Source organism: Sarcophilus harrisii, chromosome 1 (genome assembly GCF_902635505.1).
Source record: "Sarcophilus harrisii chromosome 1, mSarHar1.11, whole genome shotgun sequence".
NCBI lineage: Eukaryota > Metazoa > Chordata > Mammalia > Dasyuromorphia > Dasyuridae > Sarcophilus > Sarcophilus harrisii.
In genome coordinates, this window is record NC_045426.1 from 51,424,646 (window position 1) to 51,452,138 (window position 27,493).

At 38.2% G+C, this 27,493-nt stretch overlaps 1 protein-coding gene across 4 annotated transcripts in view; it reads left to right on the plus strand.

Annotated features, from left to right (window-relative positions):
* Positions 1-676: 676 nt before the first annotated feature.
* The window catches only part of HRH1 (histamine receptor H1), a 137,923-nt gene continuing 111,106 nt past the window's right edge, over positions 677-27,493 (plus strand). For 3 of the 4 annotated variants that reach the window (XM_031955233.1, XM_031955240.1, XM_031955247.1), the window contains exons 1-2: positions 677-1,070; positions 2,111-2,220. The gene's annotated coding sequence lies outside the window, so the exon portion shown is untranslated. The remainder of the gene's footprint in view (positions 1,071-2,110; positions 2,221-27,493) is intronic. The other variant, XM_031955226.1, reaches the window with a different exon arrangement.

Genomic DNA, 27,493 nt, shown 5'->3' on the forward strand with positions numbered 1-27,493 from the left:
ATTTCTCCTTCCCTATATTTTTTCAAATAAAAATCTATACGATAAAAGGAATCAGTCACCCAAAGACCAAGGGGAAAGGAAGAATCATTGAGTTAAAAAGGATCTCTGAGATCCTTTAGGATCATAGGATTTGGAGCTGAAAGGAACTTTCAAGATCATCTAATCCAATTCCCCCCTCCTTTTGGAGATGTAGAATCTGAGATAATCTCCCTTACCCCCCAGCCCTTAAATGATTTGATACAATGATGTAGGAGGCAAGATCTTTCGGTTTCAAATCCAGTCCTCCTATCACTCTACCTCAGCCACCTCACAAACAACTTATGGGGAGCATGGATTCCCCTACCATCCCAGCAGGTAGCCACCAAGTCTTTGCCTGAACCACCCTAAGAGGAATTCAGAACCTGGGGAGGCAGGCCTTGCCACTTTTGAACAGCTCTCTGATGGTTAGATACTGCTTTGCCCCCAAGGATGGAAAAGTAAAGAAACGCTGCTGGGGGGCAGACTAAAGAGACAGGTCAGTCAAGTGTTAAAGGCCAAGCCACTTCTTCCTATTTTTCTGTTCCCCTTTTGCCCATTCTCTCCTTCATGCCTTTTCCTCTGCGGGGTTCTTTATCCCTCTTCCTCTCCCTCCTCCTAACTCCTCCGCGGCTCCCCATTGCCCTCCTCCTCCTCACTCTCCCTCCCACACTTCCAGCAACGCCCGGCAAGGCGTAGAGAAGAAATCCTCTCATCTCCTGCCCCCTGATCCAAGGAGATCCTGAGTGGCCGCTGCTGGCATCGGGGCCCCGCTCCTCTCTACCCAGGGCCCCGCCCCTCTCCGCCTAAGCCCCCGCCCCCCCTGCCCAGGGCCCCTCCTCTCCCCCCCGGGTCCCCGTCCCTCCCCTCGCTTCTCCTGCGCACCCAGCCTGATCCGGCGCCCAGCTCTGGCTCGGGCTCGCCGCGCTGGCGTTGGCTCGGGCTGTAATCCCGCTCCGCTCTCGGCCGCTGCACAGACAGAGCAAACGGCCCAAGGAGACTCGGCCGAGCCGGGAAACTTTTCCCGGAGCCCTATCCGGCCCGGGGCCGCTCGGGTGAGTCGGTTCTGTCCCGCCGCCCAGGCACTTGCGGAGGCATTTGGAGAGGGAAGGAGACTGGCTTCGGGCACTGGGCCACCTTGGGTGGGATTATGAAGGCGCCCATTCCACATTTCCCTTACACACACACACACACACACACACACACACACACACGCTCCATCCCGGGTTTGCATGTACTTATAGACCCGGTCCCGGAGGGTCTCCAGGCTCGCGCGGGGTGGACAGAGCCCAGAAACTGGGGGGTCCATGGGGAATGGGGAAGAACCCCACTAGTTGCGGAGGGGAAGGGGGAGGACAGGGAGGATGCTAGTGAGCCGCAGCTGCATTCCAGGATCCTGGAGATCTGGACCGTGGGAGGAGGGAAGTGGCGCCAATAAGAGACTGGGGTACCTGTCTGCAGAGCAAGATCCGGGGAGACGCGGCGATATCCTGCCCGAGTCATATAGCTCGGGACGCGCGGCCGGAGCAGGGGGCCTCCGCATCCAGCTCCCGGGGCACCTGTGGATTCACCCAGGATCTATGGGAGAATATCAGACAGCCTCGAAAGCTGCAGTAACCCCTCCGGCTGAGGAATCTCAAAGATCCTACCTGCCTCTTTGGGATCCTTATAAAGGGTGGACTAGATAGTCCTTCGTGGACCTCCACGGTCCTGAATTTCTGAGCCTTCGGCTCCCTAAGCAGCCGGGGGTAGGAGGTGGGTGGTTTGTTAACAGGGGGACAGGTAGGAATGATAATAATAATAACTATTACAGCACTTGAGGTGCTTCACACACAGAGAGAGAGAGAGAGAGAGAGAGAGAGAGAGAGAGAGAGAGAGAGAGAGAGAGATGGGCGGTTTTAAGGTAACAGGACAAAGATGTGCCAAAGACTGGGAAGGCAGATGGAATAGTAGGGAGAATATTGAGATCTGGTAAAAAGGGAAGGAAGACTAACTATGATCCCTTGGAGTATGGGTTATTGTATACTGTGAATGCTCAATGCATGTTTGTTAAATAAATACAGAGGAGTTTTGATTCCGATCTCTTTTGTGGCAGGGTCTGAGATCCAGAAGCCTGAGAAGGGGCTGAAGTCTAGGGGGAGAAATTGATATCTAGAGGAGAGAGAACTGTGAGAATATCTGCTTTAGATTGCCTTTGGAATCCTGGTAAGTCTCTTCAAGAGCCCTGCACCTTCAAACATATCTGTAAATGGGAAGAATATTAATAACTGGTCCATCCACCTGTTGAATGTCATTTGAGAGTGGCAATGAAAGCACTTTAAAGAGTACAATGATATAGGAAGGGAGCAGCAGAATGGTGGTATCGTGTTGTTGTGTTGTTGAGAAGGGCTATCTATCCTTTCCCTTACATCCTCTCCCACCTCCTACTTTACCTTCCCAGATCCTTCTCCCACTCTGACCTTCTGTAGAAATGGTTTTCCATTCAAATAAGTCAGGGAAGACAATGGAAAGGAGGGAAATTATCAAGAAAATGATAGGTATTTTATCATACTACTCTCAGATTATCAGTTAATCAACAGGCATTTAAAGGCTTGCTTCTATATCAGGCACTGTGCCCAGCTCTAATAATATAAAGAAAGACAAAAGCAAACAAAAACAAAGTAGATAAAAAGAAAACACCAGTGCCTTATTTCAAGGAGAATATATTCTAATAAGAGAGACGATTTTAAATAACTAGGGATATACAAGATAAATACAGAGTATATGAAGATAATTGGAAAGGAGAAAACATCATCTGGGGAAGGAAGGAGCAAGGGGAAGAGCACAGTCCAGAAAAGGATTCATTAAGGTAATGTTCGTGCTGAGGCTTAAAGAGAACTAAAGAAACTAAGGAAGAGATAAGGGGGCAGAGCATTCTAGAAATGGAGAATAGCCTCTACTTCCCCCTGCATCTAGACTGCTGATTTATTATCTAAGAAGATCCTGCTCCATATTTTATCCTACCAACACTCTGGGAAGTCATAAAAATGAATTAATAGTTCTTTTTGCTCTCCCCAGCTAAAGAACAATCTCTTTGTTATATATAGAAATATATATATATATATATATATATATATATATATACACATATGTGTCTCTGTGTATGTATAGTAGTAGTTTTTAAAAAGTTTTTTATCACACATATATATTTTCCTCTTGTCTTTCTCAGCTAAGTTTATGCAGAGAAACATAGATCTGTAAAATTAATCACATTTGTCTTTGAAAACTGGTTTTAAGGCAAAAAGAAAATAAAATAAACAAATGTGTAAGAAACCTATTTGAAGAGATAATCACACTTCCTGGAAAAAAATGAAGCAGAGAGAAAAATGACGTGAGTGAATTAAATCATCTACCTTGATATTAGCACATGGCTCAGTCACAGTACCTGCCCCTCCCCCTCTCTCTTTCTGTCTCTGTCTTTCACCCTCACTCTCTCTTTTGCTCTCTTTCCTCCCCTCTTTTTTCCTCTGTCTTTTCTCTACCCCCATTTTCCTAACATAATACCAGTCTTCACTGTATTGCCCACCAATGTTCATGGCTCCTCTGATATCCAAGCCATAGCCAATTTCATTCTCAATCTTCAGTGAAACTTGCCCGGGCCATGTATATACACCAGTTTATGGCTTCTGACTTTTCTTTTCTTTGAGATAGGAGGAATAACTTATTAATCATAGTCTAGCCTTGTCAGTATAGGTCAAGGCTAATTTCCTAAGAATCAAGAAGGGGAACAAATCAATAAGCATTGGCCTATAAAATCCCTTGACATTTCTCCCCAGAGTCATAAATTTTCAGCCTCTTGCAAAATCAGCCAAATTATACTTGAGATCTCTAATTCTATATCATGCCATCAACATACCTATCACCACTTAATAGAACAAGGATGATTAACCCAGCATTTCATATAATCATCTCAGGATCCCATTCTCAACAAATACATATCATCTGTATAGACATATCACATAGACATATAGACATATGAAAAGACATATCGCAGTGACAGGCTGCTTCTGTGACTACAGATCAAATACAGGAAATATTGTAGGTACATATCAGAGTAGTATCTGCATATCTGGAGAACACAAGAAAATATGGACAACAACCAAGGAAAGACACCACATCAATAGGACTATAGAACAATAAAATGTCCATAATCAGAAATATACAAGCAAAAAAATCTTATTTAATTACATAGCTGAAATTTAATTGTATCAATGGCAGAACCACAGCAGCAAATAAAAAAGAAACAAAAAAATACTCAAAATAAGTTCTAATTGGCTTGTTCATCAATAATATGTAAGTATATGCAGGACACATATTAACAAGGATAAATATTATTGGTTACATTGTAATTACTTCTACAGTTTTCCCTGTAATACCATAAGTTAGTCTGGTCAGTGATCACATAGACCTATCTTAACTGTGATCTGCTGGCTAGCCTGTTCCTATAGCTAAGTTGCTTGAGGACCCAAGCTTACCATAGTCTTCAAATCTGACTTTTTAATGTGAACTTGAGGCATAGGGAACAGGGAAGGGCCAGAACTGACAGTGTTACTATGTTCTGTGGGGTATGTCTGTATCTGAGGAATCTCAGTAGCTGAAATTCTAGCCAAGAAAGTTATTGCCTTTGGATTCAATCCTTCCTTCTATCAGAATTGGATGCTCATTTGAAATATCTGTTTCTAAGCTATAGTTTAGTTCTGACAATTTTCACACAATTGGTTGGCAATTTCTTTTAATAAGTCTACTAAATTAAGTGCTCAACAATCTTTATCTGCTCATCAAGAAATCCAACTAGGTTTCCTATAAGCAGTAAATTGTTGTCATAAATTGTCTTTACAGAGTCCTTGATAGTCTGTGGGATTATTCTGTAAATGGAAAATTGTCCAGTCTTTCCATGACTATCCACTGATTGGTTAACTTGGAAAGCCAAGACCTCTCAATAAAACTCTCCTTAAACATCTTGACAATAAATTCAGGCATCATATCCATGTTTATTTCTATCAGAACTCTTCTGGGTTAAAGTTATAGTTTACTTAAGGGACCTTTTAATTTTTTTGCAACATCCTTATAATGTCTTTATTTTTATTCTTTGTTCATTTCTAAAATTAAGAGATTCCACTTCCTTATGAGGGCTCTAAGTTTAAAAAAGTCACTAAACTTTTCAAGCAACTTATATACCAAATGATCAATAGATTGATGAGTAATTGACAAAACCAAATGCAGCAGTATATAAATATGATATAATCAAACAATACTCTAAGAAAGTGATATATGGAAAATGTAGAGGGAAAAGGTTTTAAGTTTTTTCCCTCTCCCTTTTCTCCCTCCCTCCTTTTCCTTCCAGTTTTCTTTGTACCTCCTTCCTTACCTATTCATTCCTCCCTCTCCATCCCTCTTTACTATGTTCCTCTCTCTCTCTCTCTTTCTCACACTTTCTCTCCTTTCCCTCCCCTCTCTCTTCCCCCTCCTCCCCCCTCTCTCTTTCTCTTTTTCTGTTTTCTCCTTTCCCCCTTTGTTTTTCTCATTTTCATTTGCTCAAGTATATATAAAAATGCAATTGTCAACCATATGTATCTTAGAAAATGAATTTTTTTAAGGAAATAAAGCAAGCAAACTTTTTTTAAAATAGAGATTTGGGGATAGGCACACTTTTCTGAAGAAGAAAAAGGAAAGAATAGAAAGATGAGTGTGAGAAATCTCCAGCTTTGAATTTAGAAATATAAACAAACCCAGCAAACTTAGAACCTACCAGACCTGGCACACAGCTTGATTCTATAGTTCCCACCCCATACATAACCTGGCATTCTCTCCCCCATTTCTTTCTCAGGGGGGCATCTGTTCTACAGCATAGGTGCTCTAAGTGGCCATAGCAATGGGGATTCCTCCACTTCCTCCTCCCCAAGGCACCACTGCTCTTGTCTCATTCTTAATTTCCCATGTAGTTCCCAGGTTATTTTTTCTTCCTTTCACTCAAGATAGGAAGCACAGTTTGTCATTGTCTGTTGAAGGCTAATTCCCTTAGGGCTAAGGAGAGGAAGTGGGGGAGTTTTTATACCTGCTACTGGGCATTGACCTCTAGCATCTTGTTCTATGTAAATGACAGAGCTTCATACCAAAATAGCTTCCACCCTTCCCATGCTGGTTCCTTGCCGAGAAGCTGGCATGCATTCAGTGGCAGATGGCTGGCCCCTGTCATTCACTCAGTTGGAGTCAGTCAGTGGATCATTGGACTCTCGCTGATTGTGCTGAGAAAGAACATGATCCCTGGGCTCTTCCACGAAGGCTTTGCACCATGGTGCTCGTCTCCTACATGGAGTGGAAGACTTATGAAACACAGGAAAATCCCCAGCAATCCTACATAAACAAAGGACAGAAACACCCTAAAATGGATTCAAACAGAGGACCCCGGTTATTCTCAATGCTTTTACTAATTACAAAGGAATAAAAAGGGTTGAGGGACCTGGGGATCAGTTGGTGAGTCAGTAGAAATGTTAATAGATTTCACAATTTCTCCTCAGAGTCCAGAAGGTATCTGGGGGAACTGTCAATTATCTTGATTCAGAACCTGAGGTGGTGAGAACTGCATGCTAAGTGATCCCCTGGCAGAGACTGGCATTCTGAAGAGAAGATTAGGAATTTCTCTAACTCTTTCCCTTCCCTTTCCTCAGAGCCTAAGGAAGGAACAATTTATATCTGAAAGATAACCCCTATTTTCTCTTCTTGTCCATAGCTCCACTGTTGAGAAAGTATATCTAACCTAACCCCTTCAGAATGGAACTTCAATATACTTTTATTTTGCATCAATAAAAAGAGAGCCCAGTTGGTCTCCATCAAACAGAGTAGTGGTTGATATGCATTGTTTCCAGGCAGGAATCTGGCCCGGGAAAAGAGTTAGTTTGCTGCAAGAATCAGAGGTATGCTGGAGCCAGCTCCCTAAGATTCTTGAGAGCCTATTGTTAAATTTTCAATGTGTCTGTAGCTCAGAAATTGGCAAATACTCCAAACCAGGGCTTGATTTATTGGTCTGTTGATTGTCTAAACTTAAAGCATGGCACTAGATTTTAATGATTCGGATTAAGCTTAAAAATGCTATCTCTACTTTCATTTCTTGAAGAGCCAAATGTTAAACATTTACCATTCCTCTGGACAAGCTAGTTAATGGAATCTACTACTAGGGAGAATCTGGAATAGAAGAAATCTCCAAATTCTTCTTCCAAATCTATGAATCCTGTGAATTGGCTTGGTATGATGGAAAGAGAAATGGATCTTCACATAAACTGTCTAGTTTCAGATCCCAACTCTGAAACAAGGCATTCTCCCTCTCTGTGCTTCTCTTTCCGTATCTCTAAAATGAGGGGATTAATTGACTGAACTTGAATTTCTAGCTCCAAACCTGTGATCTTGTGGGCATAGACCCTAGACTCAAAAAGAGATTGAAGGGGCTGAATTAACCACTAGAGGAGCCCCTAGAGCCACCACTTTGTCTGCTGCCCTTATTGCCTTTCACTGATTTAGGGAAGAGGTCAACAAACACATGGGGGAGAAATAGACTTACCAGCTAACACACACACACACACACACACATTTGTAGTATGCATATTTTATATTTATTATATCTACATTTATTTATATATTATATGTATGTATATAATATAATATATAAAACATATATGTATATACCCATAAATAGTCATGCTGAAATTTTTAATTGACAATATCCTCTTTCATCCTCAATTTCCTCAGGTATAAAATGGGTCTATCTTCCAGAGTTGTTGTGAAGATCAAATAAGATAATATCTATAAAATGCTTAGCACAGGAAATGCTCCTCCCCTTTCCCAAACTCTTCCCCTGCCCAAACCTTACAAAAGAGAGTGTTCATGCTCATTTATACATACATACAGATACAGTTACCTGCTCAACTACAATGTCTTTTTTCCTTCAAAGCTGCCCTTGATATCAATTTAACTGATTTCACTTAGATAATTGACAATAATTAATAATAATAATAACAGCTAGCAATTATATACAATTTGCAAAGCACTTTCTATATTGTTATCTTATTTGATCTAACACCCTGTGAAGGTTTGGGGTTTTTTTTAGTATCCTTAAAAATAAGGATATTGTCAATTTACAGATGAGAAAATTGAATCTTAGAGAGTTAAGTGACTTTCCCAGGATCACACAACTAATAAGTATCTGAGGTTATATTCAAACTCAGATCTTCTTGACATCTTCCCAGTCCAACATTCTATCCACACTGCCACCTAAGTGCTTCTATATATACATTACAGGGAGTGGGTTATGGAGAAAGGGATTGAATGTATAATAAAACATGTTGGATTCAAAATCTGGTTTAGTTCCTTTAAAAATAACATATATAATATATTTCTAAACCTTAAAGCCTTTGGACAGAATAATATATATTAATGTTTATATAGAATATATTTATTCAAATTGAAAATTATATTATAAAAATAATATTCAAATAGATTTTGCTATATAAATTTAGAAACAAATATAAATATATATAATGTGCTATATAAATATATAAATGTTATCTATGCTGTATAAATATATATAGATATGAGCTATATAAATATGTATTATAATGTTGTTAATTAGTTTTTGTTTTTGTTGTTAATATTATCATCATTATCATATAATCCCTCACGGGGACTCAGTTTCTTCCTCTAGAAAATAAAAGGGTTGGACAAAATACTCCATGAAGTACCTGAGAAGGTACCTATCTAGTCAATATCTCCAAGAAATCACATACCAAGGGTTGGCTCCATCCCCAGTGCAGTACTATAATAATGAGGCATTTATAATTAATCACCCCACAGTAAGTATTCTACAGAAGGAGTGCTGGAATTGGAATCCCCAAGTCCACATTCAAATCCTGGCTCTGCTCTCCTGCTGGTTACCCATGTGAGTGTAGATCTCTGAGGCTCTCTCCTCATCTAGAAAATGCAAAGAATGATATCTGATTCATCTGTCTCCTGTGACTGTGATGAAGTCCAGGTGTGACAAAGCATGTAAAGAAATTTTTTTCAGATATTAAAATTCTAGGTAGATGTGAATTGTGGCTTTTGTATTATTTCCCCCAAGAAGCTTTATCTCTGAAACACATTAGGCTGAGTGTCATCTAAGGCTCCAGTTACCTGAAATTTTCCCTTCTCATAAAATCACTGCACATTGCCGAATCTCCATCCCTAATTATAACAAAGCTCTTCCTCTTTATTTATAAGTGACTCACTTCTGCCAGGGACCATTAATGGTGATGGAGAATTCTAACTCACACTCATTAGGAACAATAAAGCTGATGGTCTAGAAAGCCAGGACACCTTGCCTCTTTATCCATTCATCTCCTGAGATGTAATTCTCTGTATTTAATGCAGGAAGGTCACAGTGGGGCAGATTCAGATTGAGGCTGACAGCACCCAATTTGTACCTGTAGCTTGAATGACTTTAAAAGTGCTCCTGACAAAATTTGTTAGAAATCATTTCATCAAAGGAGAATGAAAGCTAAATGCATTTGGTATCAAGCTGGAGTTGGAGAAGTCTAGAGAAGATAGATGTCTGGCTCATTGTAGTCCAGGACACAGATTTTCCTCCTGAAAGTCCCTTAAAAAAAAAAAAAAAAAAGACAATTTAAAGTTACCTTTCAGGTAGATTTAGAGAATCCATCAGTTGGTGATAATACATGTAAAGTACTTTGCAGACTTTAAAGAGTTATGTAAATGTGGTTTGGTATTATTTTTATCATTGTTCCCAGGGCATTAAGCAACTGAGTCTGAAGAACATGGTTTAGAATGGGAATGGTGTATTTTCAAACTCTATTTAATTTTTTTACTTCCCTGAATCTGGGTTTGTTTCAGACTTGGACTTAAAGACACATGGAGGTAGGTTAGGCAGACGAGAGATATAGTATGAGAGTGATTTATAGACTACCAAAATGACAGAACCACCATTACTGGGACCCATTCAAGACTAGGAGAATCCTCAGGAAGACCTAATCTGGCCTCTCACTATTAGCTTTTGTGACTCTGGGCAAGTTATTTAAGCTCCATCTGCCCTAGTTTCCTTCACTATAAACTGGGGATAAAAATAGCATCCATGTCCCGGAATTGAGAATCAAATGAAATATTTGTAAAGTGCTTAGGACAGTGCTTGACCCTCACAAATGCTCATCTCCTTTCTTTTCTCTCCCCCTTTTTTCAAGAAGATACTGCTCAAGTACTCACTTTCCACTGAACCTCCTAAAGATGATGATGATAATAATCATAGTTCGTATTTATTTGGTTCTTCATAAACAAAGCATGGACAGAGAGACTTGAGAAGCTAGACAAGTATTGGTTGTGTGACTTCTATGTCATCCTTGACTGCTCATCCATTCTATATCCATCCAACATCCATATCCAGTCATTTGCCAACATTTGTCAATTCTATCTCGACGATATCTCTCACTTATGCCTTTTTCCCCAACTCATGCAGTCCCTCTCTCAGCCCCTCATCACATTAATTTATAGCAATGAGTTTCCAATTGCTCTCTCTGCCCCAAGTTTCTCCCCATTATGATTCATCCTTCATTTAATTCTTATTTTCCCAAAGAACATTGACCATGTCACTGCCATCACCACTACCACTCCACAAACTTGAGTGGCTCTCTATTATTTCTAGCAACAAATATAAACTCCTTTGGTTGCCACTGAAAGACCTTCATGACTTGCTCCTTCCTATTTTTGCAATCTTCTTAAATACTATTGCACCTTCATCCATTGTTTGAAGGAGCCATCCTGGTTTATTTGCTATTGCTCACACATTGTACTCCATATCCCATCTCTATCCCTCTACATTAGCATCCTCTGCCTGAAATATTCTCTCTCTTTACTAGCTTCCCTAACTTCCTTCAAGTCTCATCTTAAATGGTACCTTCTCCTGGAGGCTTCTCAACGCCACTAGCTGCTAATGCTTTCTCTTCTAAGTATCTTCCACCTTTTCTGTATCTTTCATATATATGTGTGGGTGGGCATTTATGCATTGTATATATGGTGTGTGATTACATGTAAATATGCATATGTGTCCTCCATTAGAATTTGAGCTCTTGGAAGACAGAGGATGTTTTTGCTTTTGATTTCTGTTCCTAGCACTTAGCACAGTGCCTGGCACATAGCAGGCACTTAATAAATTCTCATTGATTGACTGGTTGATTGAGCAAGGCACAAACTTTACAGTGCTTCTGGGTAGTTCTCCAAAACACAAGTTGCTGGCTGAACAAGAACCAATCTGCCTAGAGAGGGAGTTTCCTTGCCAGAAGTTCCTCAGGCTAATACTCACAACCAGTTTTAAAGATGGGCGTGTTAACCCTAAGAAGTAGGTACTAGATTTTACAGATAAGGAAACTGAAATTCAGAGAAGTGACTTATTTGGTTTCCACAACTAGTAAATGTCTGAATCAGGATATGATCCAGATATTTCCTTGTCTCCAATTCCATTGCTATACCTCTCCTTGGTACACAAACCTTTCTTTCCCTTCCTTTCTTTTCCCTTCCTTTCCCTTTCCTTCCCTTCCCTTTCCTTCTTCCCTAACTTTCCCTTCTCCTACTTTTTTCCTTTTTTCTTCCCCCTTTCTTTTCTCCTTTCCTCTCTTCTCTATTTTGCCTCTTCTTCTTTATTGTCCTATTTTGTCTTTTCTTCTCTTCAATTTTTAAAAATTTTATCTATTTTTCCTATCTTTCTCAATTTGAGAACTGGGCACTCTTAATTGAGCTATTTATTATCAGACCTCAAGAAAGTTTTGCAAATTCAGGGGTTTAATCACCAAAAAAAGAAGGGAATTTATAAAGGATACTGATGATTCTGATCAGAGCTGAAGAACATACCCTCAAAGAAAATTGTCCCTGGGACTCTGTGCCACCTCCTCCCTCTGTCTCTGTCTGTCTCTCTGTCTTTGTCTCTCTCTCTCTCTTTGTCTTTGTCTGTCTCTCTCTCTGTGTGTGTGTGTGTGTGTGTGTGTGTGTGTGTGTGTCTGTCTGTCTCTCTCTCTTTCTTTGTGTGTCATGTGTGTCTATCCATCTTTCTGTATCTCCTTTTCTCTTTCTCTCTGTCTCTCTCTTATACCATACCAAAGACACCAGTAATGTTAATTGATTCCCTATCAATACCCCTTAAATATTCTGAGAAGCCTAAGGGTGGGTGGGAAATGCACTCTACAATCCCAGAGTAACAGAGATCTCTTGCTCTCTTCGATTTCCGAAACATTATTAAACACCGAATACATACTGTAACATTGTTGACCTTGTGTTCTTTTTCACCTGGTCCTTCATCCCATAACTCAAGATCAGAGCATGACTTCTGATCAGAGATTTTCTCCCCAATGTCATCTCTCAGTCATTGCCACCTTAAAGTAGACTTTCTGATTCGAAGAGAATAAAGTTCCTAGTACATCTGATCTACTCACTTTACTGATGAGAAAACAATGGCCCATGATGATTATGTGGCTTGCCCTGGAGCAAGCCCTGGAGTAGTATATGGCATATGTGGAAGTAGAATCCAGCTCCTCGGACTCTAAAGCCAGCCAGCAAACTGTGCTACCTCAATGAGATGTCTCTTGTATTGTGTGACTTTGATCCAATGACCTTATCTAGAGTGTAAACCCTCTTTGCCTATCTACCATGATTCCTCAAGCTTGCCTTCTGCTTTCCAATTTTTCCAATATGAAGACAGTTTTTTATAATAATTTTTAAATTAAAAAGCATTTCTTTTTTCTCTCTCCCACCCATATCCTTGTAAGAAATAGGCACATTCACATACCAAACCCATTTTTATGTTGGCCATATCCAGTAACATGATGAGATCATCTTTTAAATACAAACAGTTTTGTGAACTGCCTACATGATAATCTGTTTATATCCATTCACTGGAGAAATACATGATGACCAAAATCTAAGAATGCAATACACATTAAATGACTTTGTCTCACTAATCCTAGCAGTAGCTACATGTTGTTCAGTCATTTCCAGTAATGTCTGATTCTTTGTGTCTTCATTTAGGGTTTTCTTGGCAATGATCCTGGAGTAATTCACCATTTCTTCCTCCAGCTCATTTTACAAATAAGGAAACTGAGGCAAACAGGATAAAATGACTTGCCCAGGGTAACATAAGTAATGCATGTCTGAAGCTGATTTTGAACTTATGAAAATGAATCTTCCTGATTCCAGGCTCAATGCTCTAGCTACTATGTTACCTAGCTGTCTGATCACTGCATATAGCTCAATGATAATAAAAATAAATTTATGTTCAAGACATTCAATCTCCAGAAGGCACATTTACTTCTTCATATTACTGAGTCATTTATGAGTCAATTGGATTTAGTTTCGTACTCTAACAAATTTGTTTGGTCATATCATCTTATCTATCTAGTCCTCAGCTTCCTTCTCTGCAAAATGAGGGGGTTGAACTAGATGACCCCTGCTTTTAAACATAATCAAGCCCCCCTGATTTAGGTTGAGAGAAAACTTTTCCTTGACCTTCTCTCACTATTTCATGCCTTCTATACCTGAACTTTGTAAACTCTGTGCATACTTTCTCCATTTTTCTTTCCTACACAAATCAAGCCAACAAACATAGATTAAGAACCTACTATGTGCCAGGTGGTATAATTTTCCCTTCCTTAAACTGTATAATCTGGTTTCTTTTCCCACTGATCTCTGTCATCAGTTACCATCTACCCTAGAATCCTGTTGTATATTTTATTTTCTTTTTGGATTTTATTGATTCCTTTCTACTTTGGACACATCAAGGTTCCTTATTACATCAGAGGCATTCTTCCATTTGGCTTTCTATTCCTTCTACCCATTCTTCTTAGCCATAGCCCTAGTCTCTGTCTTAATTCAGATAAATACAGTTTTCAACAGGACACTGGCTGAAGAGCCAGTAGATGGAAATTTTACTTCTAACTGTCACTTGTTAAACAACATTGAACAAGTTTTTTAAAACTATTCCATTTCTCCTTCCTTGTCTTTGCATGGGGCTAATTGTGAATCAGATGGTACTGGGAATGCAGAAAACCAGATCTTAGGCCTGATTTTTGTCTCTGATTTGCTGTGTGAGTTAAGGCCAATCATTTCCGGGAAGGCAATGTGGTATGTTGAATAGAGGCTGTGTCACAAAAACCGGTAGAGAAGAATGAAAGGAGGTGCTTTTATTATCTCTGATGTGGTGAAAGATATGTAAGTAAACAAAGAATAGAAGAAACCACAGATGCAAAATAAACAATTCTGATGATATGAACAAAACCCACTCAAGTAGAATAAGAAGAGAAACTATTGATTGGGGGATAGGGAGCCTTTCCCATCATATATTTCAGATAAAAGTCTGATAATATATATTGGAAACTGATATGAATAAATGACCAAGGACTATTTCCCTTTAAGTAAATAGTCAAAGGATATGAACATCTTCATTCCAGAAGATGAAATGATCAATAACCTCATAGAAAAAAAAAATGTTCCAAATCAGTAAATAGAGGAATGTATTTAATTTGGGGACCTGTATTCAAACATGATCTGAGACACTTAAGAACTAACTTCCAGATCACAAATAATTCATTTACATCCTTAGAGATTCTACTTTCTTACCTATAAAATGGGCATAATAATGCTTGTACTATTTTGCAGATTTCTCACTTTAAAGTGTTATGGAAATGGGAGCTGCTATTTTGGGGCCCCTCTGGTGTTCTAGCTATGAAATGGCAAGATAATAGATCAAACCACTCCATAGTCTCTTTTTTGATTTTTTGTTATTGTTTTGCAAAGCAATTGGGGCTAAGTGACTTGCTCAAGATCACCCAGCTAGGAAATGTTAAGTGTCTGAAGCTGAATTTGAACTCGGGCCCCCCTGATTTCAAGGCCAGTGCTCTAGTCACTGAACCTTCTAGCTACTCCTCCCATAGTCTCTTGCAGATCTTCAGACATAAGATTCTAATTCTCAGATTCGTTGTAAGGAATAAATAATGCTATGTGAAAGAGTCTAATAAAGGTAACATAAGGTATTATTATTCTTTTTATTAATAACAATGTTATCGTGTATTAGTTGTATTTGTTGATTCTTTCAAGAAAGGTCAGCTTCTCTGACTCTAGCTTCCTGTGGCACCTGGACTACCTATCCTACTATATTTCAGAAAGATAACCTTTACTTGATTTTTAATATAACCAACTACACCATTGAGTTCCTACAGGGAGGAAATTTTGACTCAGTTTCCTACTAAATAACTCCAGCAATTAACTTGGCCACCATGTTAGACAGTGAGTTCTCTTTCACTGGACATATTCAAGAAAAGCTTGTCAAAGCTTGTTAAAGAATAGTTACATTTCCAAAGAGGATTGGACATGGCTTAGTGTGTCTCCTACAACTCTCAAGTAGTATGATTTTATGAACTGACTGGAACTGGATCCTGTTTACTTCCTCTGTTGAATGGCTGCATACCCAGGTTCACTTTAATGTCAACACTGGGCAGCAGGCCCCTGCCTGATGCAAGTAGTACAATCACATTGATCCTGATTTGTGCAGTTTCACATAGATGATTACCTTTATTTTTTCATTGGCTGTTGGCCTCTTACTTCCTTGATTCTTATATTTTAATAAGCCAAAATTATATTTAAATAATTTAGGCTAAGTCTAGAATAATAAAAGGTTAACAGTCCTTCATTTAGCCTTAAAAGCAGAACTCCAAAGAAACTTTGGGAAGTTGGGCACTACATCTAGAATCTGTAAAAACAAAATTATGTGAGCAAACTACTCTAAAGTTCTAAAGGAAGGATCTCTTCTTTAAAATATCAATAGAGGAGGCAGGATGGGGAACAATCTGTTCTAACTTTCACAGGATTCTGGGATCAGAAGAGTTGTTGACCTTATTGCAAGACTCAATGACTATTTTTTAGCCACTAGGCTTTAGATCATATCATAGGTAATCCATTTGTAAAGCTCACCTCAATATTCCAAGGATCCATGACATCCCAGGATTGGGTCTTCCATGTACAAACACAAATTGTGGCTCTCTCCACACTTAGAAGATTTTTTTTTTTTTTTTATGAATTGATTGAACTTAAAAAAAAAAAAACTCATTACTTTATGGTCAATTCTCTAGTGATTATGACAAGAGCAAGCAAATAGTCCTAATTTTCTCAGCAAAAGCAAGAGGGAAAAGGGAGATAGGATGTGAATGATTTGAGGGAAGTAGAAATTTGGAATCAAATAGGAAGAGATAAAAGGAGCCCCTTGCTGTAGTGAGCACTTAATTGAAGTTAGATAACATGAATTACATAAACACTAGATTATCAAAAAACAGCCCTTCTTGCCAACAGTCCTCCTAAATGTGTCCTTGATCTTCTTCAGTGGATTGCATTCTCAGCCATTCCCATTCTCCCTTGAGTTTTCAATTTCTTTGTTCCTTATTGCCTTTAAACCTATCAAGTCTCTGCCATACTTAAAAAACCTCCCTAGACCTGCTTCCATCCACTCCAGCTATCATCTACCTCCCTCCTCCATTTCTCAGCTTTTGCCTCCACTTTCTCTTTTCTCACTCACTACTTCTAGATCTTTGCAATCTGACTGTGGACTAGAATTGTTCTCTCCAAAGTTACCCAGGATCTCTTCATTGCCAGATCTCAATTTTCATCTTGACCTCTCTGCTGCATTTGATACGGTTGATTGTCTTCTTCTTAGAAAGACTTTTTACTTACAGAGCATAATAAGGATAATGAGCTAGCAAGGGAGAGAGAGAGACAGAGACAGAGACAGAGACAGAGAGACAGACAGACTATGGAGTGGTTGGATTGGTAGACAAGAATCAAGAAAGAGTGTCAAAAAAAAACCACTTTGAGTGTCCCCTGGAATTTTGTTTTGGATTTTCTTCAATTCTCTCTTCATTTTCTTGGTGATCTCATCAGTTTCCATGGATTTAATCATCATTTCTATACCAGTGACTTTCAGATTTCTATGTCCAATTTCAGTTTCTCTCCTGAGCATCAAGTCCATATTACCAAATGTCTCTTGGGCATTTCCAACTGGATATTCTGCATACATCTCATATACAACATATCTGAAATAGAATTGACCCAACACTATCCCCAATCTTCCCTCTTACAAACTTCCCTGTTTCTGTTGAAGACATTACCATCCTTTTAGACCCTCCAGTTCTTAGTATTGACATTTTCTTTTTGTCTTCATTCTTAACCCGTATTTCCAACCATTTGTCAACTCTATTTCTATCTTCACATCGTTTGCATCAAATCCCTTCTCTTCACTCATGCAACTTAGTCTAGACTCTCATCATCTCTTATCTAGAGTATTACATTAGCCTCTCTTGGTCTCCCACTGATCCAGTCCATCCTATCCACCAATGCTAATGTAAACTTTTTTCAGCATAGATGTGACCATGTTACACTCTTACACAATCAACTCCAGTGCCCCAGGAAAAAATATGATCCTTTCAGTTTTTAAAACCCTTTACAATTTGGCTTCAACCTAGTTTTATTCTTTGTACTTCTATTCCCATCTAGCACAGTGCTTGACATATGTAGGTATTTTTAAATTGCTCATCAGTTGATTCGATGAGGAGCCTTTCTGAACATTGCTAGATTCCAATACCAATACATGGAAATTTTCCCACTTAGTTGGACTTAATAGAGCTTCATTCCTCTGGGTTAGCTTCAGTACCACACCATAAACAGGCATCACAATAGAACTATACAGAGAAACATAAGATGTCTTAATACTAATGCAAAGTAAAATGATCAGAATTTGGAAAACAATATATGCAGTGATTTCAATGATGTAAATGAAAAAGAAACCTGACACTGTAACCATAGCAACCAATACTGGCCCTGAAGGAGAGATGAAAGCATATATCCCACTTCTTTCTTTGCAGAAGTGGGGGACTTTGGGTGTGGAATATTATGTATTCTGTTAGATTTAGTTGATGTATTGGGTTTTTTTTTGTTTTGTTTTGTTTTTTTGCCAAACCAGATGTTCTCTTTCTTTTTCATTCTTTATCACAAGGGATGGCTCTCTGGGTGGGAGAGGATTATATTCAGAAATAAAAGTGATGGAAAAAACAACTTTTTAAAAGACAGTTTTAACAGAACAGTGTTTCATAGAAATAAAATGTTTATGGTCCCTAGCCAACTGCCCTCCCTTCACATACATAAAAACACATGTTGGATATATACAAAGAGACAGTTTCTTCCTCCAAAGAAATAACTGAGTATCTCATAATGTGGGAAGTTAAAAAGAAGCCTTCTTGCCCTTAAGGGAAGCTTTGGTATTTACCATTTCTGTCTCAGATCTCCAAATCTGAACTGAACTGAACAACAAGCACTCCTTATTAAAGAGTTAACTTTATAAAAAGGCACTAGGGAGATATAAGTGAAACATGACACAATCCCTGTCCCCACTTCCCAAGAATCCTACAGCCCCTTAGGGAAGATGACTTGTGCCTAGATAACTATAACACAAGTTAAACTTTGATACTTTAGGTACACAGGAAAAACCCAAATAGAATGGCATGACAGATTCCAAGACAGAATCTACCTTCACATTGGTCTTCTCCACTCACTTCGAGGACCAAATGGACCCCAAGACGGCTTCAAGCTCTAAATCTATGATCATCTAAAATTTTGAACAAGGGAGTAATATGAGCAGAATTGTGCTTTGAGAAGATTACTTCAGTCACAATGGAAATTCAGTTTGTTTGTTTCTTTGCCTCAAGTGTGTGTACAGGTTAAGCAATCACTATGAGGCAGGACATTAGCTACATAAATGTTATCTATTATTGTGCGCACCTACGGTTTGACCATAGTTCCTGTATTGAGGCCTTTAGTTGGATTAGAAATGAGGAAACAATGATGGAGGGAAGAATTTCTCCAGGAATGAGAAGAGTACCTGGCATTTACAATTATTCCGTGGTGGGAAAAAAGCTTCCAATTCAGAGATTGTTGGGGGTTTGGAGGAAGGGGCATGAAATCCTACCCACCAAACTCAACTAGGAATAAGTGACCTTGCTAGTGATAGCAGCAGAAATGTTGAGAAGATGGGACCAGTGCCATCATTATTCTGGGAGCTACCAGAACTCAATCCAATTCAAAATAATCAGCCTGATGGTTCCATTGGCACATGGTCCTCCCTTCTATCTGAAGTTCTGGCTCAGCTTCCTGAAAATGAATTAACTGAATGATTCTTTGTGCTTGGGTTCCTTTCCAGCAAGAGCTCAGTACTCAATGACATCCAGAAAACTCTTTTTCAGTAGAGAAGATAAGAAACATTAGATAGGGAGAAAGAGTTGTGTTATCCTAGAGAACAGAATTGCAAGATGAACTTGAAGTTACATAGAGACCTATTTCAGGTCACTATTTGGAAAAACTTTCTAACAAAAGTATTCCAAAAACAAAATGGGCTTCCTTGAAAGGTTGTAAACTCCTCATCATTGGAGGTATTCAACTGGTAATTGAATGACGAACCACACAAGACTATTGTGAAGGAATAAATGCTTTGGATAAGAGTGAGACAAGATCTTGTTTGATATCTAGAACTCTTCCAAATTGTTAAGAAGAATGGTGCAATAGGAAGAAGAGTAGATTTGGAATCCAAAGATGTAGGAGAAAATCCTGCCTCTGCCAGTTACCTGTATGACTTTGGGCAAATCTTAAAATCTCCATTTCCTTATCAGCAAAGTAAAGATTTGGGACTGAATGACCCTAAGATTCCTTCTAATTCTAAATCTATGATCCTATAAACTTTTAATATTCTGTTATTCTGGTTAGTAGTCCTGCCTGTAGCTCAAACCAGAGTGAGTCACAGGAACCTGGTTTCTTTTATAAGGCTTGGAAGGCAAAGCTTGGCGGTTTCCCAAACCACAGAAAATTCAGTACATCATAATTGTAGTCCAATGGTACAGATTTGGCTCTCAGATTTATAACATAAGGTTTTACTGGCATTCATCATCACTCTGACATTTTTAAATTTTGGCTGATCTCTCTCTCTACAGATTTTCTCTTTTATTTAAAATATTTTCCTGATAACTTTCTGTTTACATCATTATCACTTCTCAAGCCATCTCCAATATAGAATGCTCCCTTGTAACAACATTAACTTAAATACACCAACATTCTAACCCTATCTGGAAGTGTATGCTTCATTTTGCACCTGTAATATACCACCTCCTTTTTGAGGAAAAAAAAAAAAAAAAAGCCGTGGTTGGTCATCAATCTTTTGAGCAAAAATTGATCACTGCATCAGTCTTCATTCTGAAGCTTTTCAGTACTCTTTTCCTTTCCTTTTTTGAATTATTATATATTGTCCTTATGATATTGCTTACTTTGCCTTGTATCTTCCCATTTGTCTCTGGACTTTTCATAATCATTATCTATCACAGCCCAGTAATATTCCATCACATTCATAAGCCCATAATATGTTAAACCATTACTCACTTGCCAAATATCTGCTTTGGTATATTCATTGCTTCTGCAAAATCAGCTCTGTAAGTATTTTGGTACCCATAGGAACTTTACAAATTTTTCTTAGATTATTTTAATCTCTCATTTTCCCCAATCACATTCTACCTTGAAATCATATTTATCTCTGTACATATGTTTCAATACAGAATTTTAAACCCCTTGAGGGCAAGAACTGCTATTTCCTGTTCCTAGCACAATGTTATGCACATATTATTTCAACAGAGATCTATTTTGTGGGAACACTCCCTCTACCACTGCTGATCTGAGCTTCTTCACGACTTCTTATGGTATGACTTTTGTTCTTGTTTTGGCTTTGGTTTTGGTTTTTTGTTTTTTCCAACAAGCCTCCATAGAAGATAAACCCAAAGTATCAAAAGACTTCATCTGATAATTTTAATAGTCATGGGATGCTTATCTGCATATTGATTATTTTTCACTCTCAATTCATGAGTCTCAATTTTTCTTCCATGTCTTCTATACATCATTATTAATGCTATACTACACTCTACTAACAACCCCCCATGCATCCTCCCATTATCATTTGGACTATTTTCAACTTTGCCTATTTTAAAGGATCATGCTGTTCTGTGATTTTTCAGCAATATAGTAGGCTTCTAGTATAAAAAAGACAGGCAGTAAACATTCTAAAATATTGCACCATTTCCCAAATCAATTAATCAGTACTTTTTGGGGATGTACTGTGTGCCAGGCCCTGTGCTAGGTGGTGGGGGAATGAATCAATCCCTAAATTCATTGGGAGAAATAATTTGCACATATACAAAAAGATGCAAAATAAGCATAAACAGAATTACTACAAGGTAATTATGAGAAAGAAAGGCACTAGCATTTGGTGGGATCAAGAAAGGCTGCCTTTGATCTATTCCAGTGACTCCTATTTAGTAGTTTATAAACCCCTTGATGGTTTGAGACAATGGTCCAAGGCATTTGTGCTAAAAATTCTTAAATGGCCCCTTTAGCAGTAAATAATTGCCCAATTATGTTACAAATATATTTTTCCTCTGTGGCAACAATGATGTGCATGTTTGAAGTATTATAGATTTGTTTCTGTAGTAATTCAAATTATTCATTATCACGGACACAATAATTTTGGTGCTCTTGCAGCAATTACATCAATCTCTGACCACTTCTGACTAGATGAAATATATTCTTGCAATTTCTTAATCAAATTGTTTACAAACCATCACAAAGGTCAGATGCATGCACACACTCTTATTTCCATTTCCATATTGCACCAGAGAAGCTCTTTCATTTCCCTCTGTAACTCGGTAATTTCTCCTCATAAACTATTTACTCTCATGATCAAGATGTTATGAACATTTGTCTTCTTGTAACACAAACATCAGGCTATTGAAAATCATGATCACCAGGTTTTCGCATTATAGGTCATTTTGAAATCACAACAGACCATCACAAACATCCAACAGAAACAAACTTTATATTTCCTGTCATTGTAGTAATATTAAAGCTGTTTTCCAATTTAAACTTAAATTCTGCTCATGTTACTAAGCTTCTGTATCGCATATTTTCAAATGAATTGGTTCCAGAACTGGGCAGTTTCTCTGTAGAGTATAACTAGTAAACTATTGGGAGAAGAGAAGAAAATTACATCTAAAGAGATTCTTTCCTCCCAGGGGTTAGTTCACATATAACTTTTGTTGAAAATGAATCAATATACACAATTGAATTTTAAGTCCATTTATTATTTAATGTCAACATTTTTATTGGTTAAATGGAAAATTGACTAATTAAATATTAACTTTTCTATTGGCTAAAGACATGTATTTGTCTTAAGCTAATATAAATATTAACTTTTCTATTGAAAACTTATTATTTTAGCCAATAGAAAAGTTATTATTTTCAGACACATATTTGTCATTAACCAATAGAAAAGTTAATATTTTCTATCATAGCTACCTATTCATTTTCATCAGTTAGGTGGCTAAAAATTTTTAAATGAATTTTCACATTTCAGCAAAAAAGCTTGTAAAATTCTCTCACCATTTTCTACCCAAATATTTATGTGAGCATACATTTTCACTTTATTCTTGTTTGAAATCAAAATACAGAAATTAAGTAAAAACAGAACCCAGATTTAAAAGTGTCTAATATTGAGCAAAATATTGTAAACTTTTTTCAAATAAAAAAGTCAGTATTGAAATTAAGTTTATATATGATTATTATATTAAGTATCTTCCAAGCTGTAACTTATTTTGTTATAAATGCATTTGCATTCAACAAAATATATAAAATGAAGAATTTAAAATGAAGTCTTGCAAATAATAGTAAGCATGTGAGATCTTACTGAATTACTTTTTTGAGGTCACAAAGGATGTCCCACATAAAATTTTCATAATTATTTTACAGCTGGATATTATAATTTTGTATTTAGAGCTTGGGCAGCCAGGTCATATGGTGGATAGCGTGGGGGAGCTGGAGTCAGGAAGACTCATCTTCTTGAATTCAAGTTCAGCCTCAGACACTTACTACCTATATGACTCTCGGCTAGTCATTTAACCCGGTTTGCTTCAGTTTCCTCTTATGTAAAATGAACTGGAAAAGGAAATGGTGACCCACTCTAGTACCTTTGCCAAAGAACCAAATGGGATCACAAAGAATCAGACACCACTGAAAAAAACAACTATTTACAGCTATCATAATTAGTAGTAGAATAAATTTTATAATTATATAATAGAAATTTCAATTGTGATCTTTTGGGAACCAAGCCTCTTATTATAATTATAAGCATTTAATAAATATATCTCAGAATAGTATATTAAATTACCCTGGGATTTCATAACACATTTCTTGTTGCTATTGTTAAAAGGAGTTCATGGAACAAAAACACTGGGAACCACTGATCAATCCTAAACTGCTCCTCCTTTTTAATTTTTATCCCCTCTCATTGGCCACAACTACCTAAAATGTTCATTCTGATAGGACAAGTCAATAAACTGTCTCCATAACAGTGTGTTGTAATCTGCATAGCATGTGTGGATTTTTTTTTAAATCTATTTTTTTTTCCTTTATGGCTTGTTGTTGGGTCTTTTCAGTCACGTTCAACTCTCCATGTCCCCATTTGCAGTTTTCTTGGGAGAGACACTGGAGTGTTTTGCCATTTCCTTCTCCAGCTCATCTAACAGATGAGGAAATTGAGAGTTAGTGACTGGTCCAGGACCCCACACAGCTAGGAACTGCCTGAAGCCAGATTTTAACTCAGGAACATGACTGACTGATCCCAAGCCAAATGCTGTATTCACTGTACCATCTAGCTGCTCTCATTGTAGATGAATAAGCCAAAATTCTTTCAGTGAATATGGATTTCATTGAAGAGGCTTTTTAAAAAATATTGAATGAGATGGCTCACTATAATTAATCCATTAGAACTTTAGTGGTGAATCTTTCCATTTGGATTCTACACAGGACATACTCTGATAGCAGACTAGTAAGTATCTGTCTCCCTGGTTTATGCTTCACTTGCTGTTTGTGCTCAGAAGATATTTGAATGACAATGAAAAGCTATCAATGCAGTTCTGTCTATAATGGAATCCTGAATGATTTTAATAGAAGCATAGGAGACACCTTGTTAGAAAGGCAGTCTTTAAGATTATGCTTTTTTGACCAACTCAGATGCTTTTAAAGAAAAGACCATGGTGATGATGGTGGTGAGAGCCATCTACACCCAGAGAGAGGGCTGTGGGAACTGAGTATGGACCACAATGGAGCATTTTCACTCTTTTTGTTGTTGTTTGCTTGCATTTTATTTTCTTTCTCATTTTTTCCTTTTTGATCTGATTTTTTTTTTTGTGCAGAAAGAAATACAAATATTATATATATATATATTGTATTTAACATATATTTTAATATGTTTAACATATATTGAATTTCTTGCCAACTAGGGGAGGAGATGGGGAGAAGAGGAAAATTTGGAACACAAGGTTTTGCAAGAGTCAATGTTGAAAAATTATCCATGCATATGTTTCGAAAATAAAAAGCTTTAATTTAAAAAAGAAAAGATCAGCACATAAAACAAAATGCTGCCCTATAATTTTTGCCCATAATCTCCAAACCTTTGGCACCTTTGGTCTCTGTATTTCTCTGCTTGGTTAGAGTATAAGTTCCTTGAGGGAACGGATAGCTTAATTTTTGTCCTTCTCTCATCAGAGCTTAGCACAGGCTTGTATCATACCATTGATTTGATTGGCCAGCTTCAAGTATTTTCTATTTGATGTGGGATCTTTTGGCTTTCTCATTGTGATAACTTTTGGTTTGGTTTGAGTTCTAAGTAATAATGATGGAAAGAAATACTATTTTCCATTTTTGTCCATTTCTCAGGCTTGGTTAGAGAGATTATGATAGTCACTACATGCAGTGACTTCTCATCTTTTTTCTTTCTTGTAATTCAATATTGATTGATTTTGAGAGCCAAAGAGAAGAAATGGCATATACCCAAGAGAGGCTTGACAAAGTCCTATTATGCAATTCATCTGCTTTCATCTCTATGTATACAATTTTTGTTTAGGTGGTGGTGGACTGAAATAGGCAAATTCAATAGCCACATCAGGTGTTATTCAGAGTAAGGCTGATTATTATCTAATTAAGTGAGGCTATAAGAACCTCAGTTTCTTCATCTTTAAAATGGGGACTCTATTACCTGTAAATATCTGCCTCAGCATTTTGGTGAGGTTCAAATATGATAATAATCTCCCTCTTCTCACTGTAGTGACCACAGTGTTCTCAAGCCCACATTGTACAAATATCTTCGACAGAGCCGTGTCCCCTCAGGTTTCAGAGTTTTAAAAGCTCAGTTTGGTTTGGAGTTTGAATTTGAAAACTCGGCCAATGCATTTGGGGATAAATGGATGGGGAAAGGGAGGGGGAAATGCAGGTAGAGAGAGCTAGAGTGATTGACAAAAATGTGGAAGCGCCATCCCTTTCTTCAAAGAAATTCTAACAAAGCCTGAACTGACTTCCTCACAGACAGGGACCTGGGATTTGGTTACTTTAGACTGGAACATCCATCTCTCTTTATCCATCTCAATGTCAAATTTCACAGCCCCAAACCTCTGCAGATTGTCCAGCAATTGGGCTCATCTGTGTCGAGCTGACTTCCTAGGAGCAATTACACAAGTAGACAAAGACCAAGCCCCAGCAGGAAGCAGTGAGACAGACCAGGATGTCTCCTTCTCTCCTTACATGCGCAAGTTTGTCATGTTAGTTTGTATATTATTCGAAAAACTTGGTGGCTAGATTTAATGAGTGGAAGGCTTTGTCTCTGTTCCTAAAAACCCTGCCTGGCACTTAGTAGGCATTTAATAAATGCTTGATTAATAGATAATATGAGGCTCCATAAGGAATGACTTTGTAACTACAGGCTTTAAAATTTTGTTCATCCACTGTTCTCATCTTGCAGATACCCATTTTGTAACTGCTCAAATTCCCGTGTTTCCACAAAGCCTCCAGTGGTTAGTAGTAACGCAGCGTCGGTACATAGTTATGAATGCTTCATTCAGAAGTCTGCCGAGCGAATTTTGCCAGATGAGGTCATGTTGCCCTGTTCCAGTCCCACCTGCCTGTTTTTGCTACACTGGCACACCATCACTGCTGAATGGAAATATATCTGCCACCCCCCTCAGCTCCTCCACAGGGCTTTTTACATAGCAGGTGTTCAATCAATATTAAAATGAATGAATACGTGTTTATTGGAGACAGCTAGTAATCTCTCATTTCATCTGTTGCCATGAAGACTGAATAGTTACCTAAGACATAGCTAGAGCTAAAAGATATATCCCAAAACTGTTTGGTCCCTGATCTCTTTCCTAAAACCTAACTTGAGCTAAGCAAATAAACAATGGGATTCATCCTTCATTGCACACTGATCCTCACCCTTACATTTTGTCTGCTTCTCCCCTCCTTCTCATGGTTCCCAGTTGCCATCTCCATCTTCTTCTCCAGTGCCCAGCCCTATTTCTCATGCTCAGTCCAGATTCCCATAGGTTACCATCTCCACTTACCCACCTCATTTAGGTCTGGTTCCTGTTGTCCCTCCCTCCCCATTCATAGATCCACCGAGTTTCATCACAAAGTGTATTTCTGTCCCTAGTTCTTATTCTAATCTTCTTGGAATTTCGAGCTCCCTTCATTACTTTTTGCCATCTGCAAGGGGTCTTTCCTGATCCTTCTAGTTCTGAGTATTTACCTCTCAGAATTGCATTCTTATTGCATAATATTTTTTGTTCACCCATGTGTGCATGTGGTATCCCCTCAGCAGAATATAATCTCTCTGAAGATAGGGACTCTTTGTTTTTTGGTTTTTGTCTTTGAATCCCCAGCACCCAACACAGTGCCAGACACATAGTAAGCACATAATAAATACTCATGGCATAACAGATCCAGAACTGAAAGGGAGATATAGTGGCCAGATAGTCTAATCTGTTCATTTTGTTGCTGAAAAAACTGTGAGTGATTTAACTAGGGACATCTAGATTTGAACTCAGGTCCTCAGACTCCAAAGCTCTTTAGAGTGTCATTTTGACTTGAGGTCCATGCCAAATCTTAGCTCTGTGATTCTATATTTCTTTTCTTTTTTCTTTTTTTTTTTTTTTTTTTTTGGCTGAGGTAACTGGGGTTAAGTGACTTGCCCAGGGTCACACACCCAGGAAGTATTAAGTATTTGAGATCAAATTTGAACTCAGGGCCTCCTGACTTCAGGGCTGGTGCTCTGTCACTGGTCCATCTAGCTGCCCTATGATTCTATATTTCTGGGACACTTTGGGATCTAAAACTATACAGTAAACCAAAAATCAGGAGAGGTAGAAAGAGAAGCAGATGCTCCCCGGTGGTAGAATCCTGGGTAGGATGCCATCTCCTCTGCTCCCTAGCTGATCTTGGCCATTCATGGAGGAAT